This window comes from Nannospalax galili, unplaced genomic scaffold (assembly GCF_000622305.1).
Source record: "Nannospalax galili isolate Female #2095 unplaced genomic scaffold, S.galili_v1.0 scaffold263, whole genome shotgun sequence".
Lineage (NCBI taxonomy): Eukaryota > Metazoa > Chordata > Mammalia > Rodentia > Spalacidae > Nannospalax > Nannospalax galili.
Genome location: NW_008350402.1, coordinates 1,415,621 through 1,416,811, shown reverse-complemented (window position 1 = coordinate 1,416,811; position 1,191 = coordinate 1,415,621).

Genomic DNA, 1,191 nt, shown 5'->3' with positions numbered 1-1,191 from the left:
AATGCCAATCAAAATCCCCATGACATTTTTCACAGAATTGGAAAAAACTATCCTAAGATACATATGGAAGCACAAAAGAACTCGGATAGCCAAAGCAACCCTAAGCACTAAGAGCAAGGCTGGGGGGATTACTATACCAGATATTAAACCGTATTACAGAGCTATAGTCATAAAAACAACATGGTACTGGCACAAAAATAGACCCATAGATCAACAGAACAAAATTGAAGACCCAAATATGTGTACATGCAATTTCGGCCACTTGGTATTTGACAAAGGCCAAGAACAGTCACTGGAGGAAAGACAGCATGTTCAGCAAATGGTGCTGTCAAAACTGGATCTCCACTTGTAGAAAAATGAAACTAAACCCCTTTCACGCACAAAAATAGACCCATAGATCAACAGAACAAAATTGAAGACCCAAATATGTGTACATGCAATTTCGGCCACTTGGTATTTGACAAAGGCCAAGAACAGTCACTGGAGGAAAGACAGCATGTTCAGCAAATGGTGCTGTCAAAACTGGATCTCCACTTGTAGAAAAATGAAACTAAACCCCTTTCACCCTGCACAAACGTCAATTGCAAATGGATCAAAGACCTCAATGTAAAGGCTGAAATTCTGTAACTGTGAGGAGAAAACATTTGCAAAAAACCTACAAGATATAGGTGTAGGAAACGATTTTCTAAACCGGACATCAATTGCTCAGGAGTGAAGGTCAAGAATCAACAAATGGGACCTCATTAAACTAAAAAGCTTCTGTACATCAAAGGAGGCAACCAGGGAAGTGAAGAGAAAACCCACAGAATGGGAGAAAATCTTCACCAGCGACACATCTGACAGAGATTTAACATCCAGAATATATAACGAACTTAAAAAAAAACAGAGAATCAAGACAAGAAGTAACTCAATTAAAAGATGGGCTAAGGAGCTTAACAGAGAATTCTCAAAAGAAGAAGTAAAGATGACTATGAAGCATCTTAAAAGATGTTCAACATCACTAATAATTAGGGAAATGCAAATTAAAACCACTTTAAGATTTCATCTTACCCCAGTCAGGCTGGCTAAGATCAAGAGAACAAATGATACCAAATGTTGGAGAGGATGTGGGGAAAGGGGAACACTCATCCACTGCTGGTGGTGCTGTAAACTTGTTCAACCCCTATGGAAAGCAGTATGGAGAACTTAAAA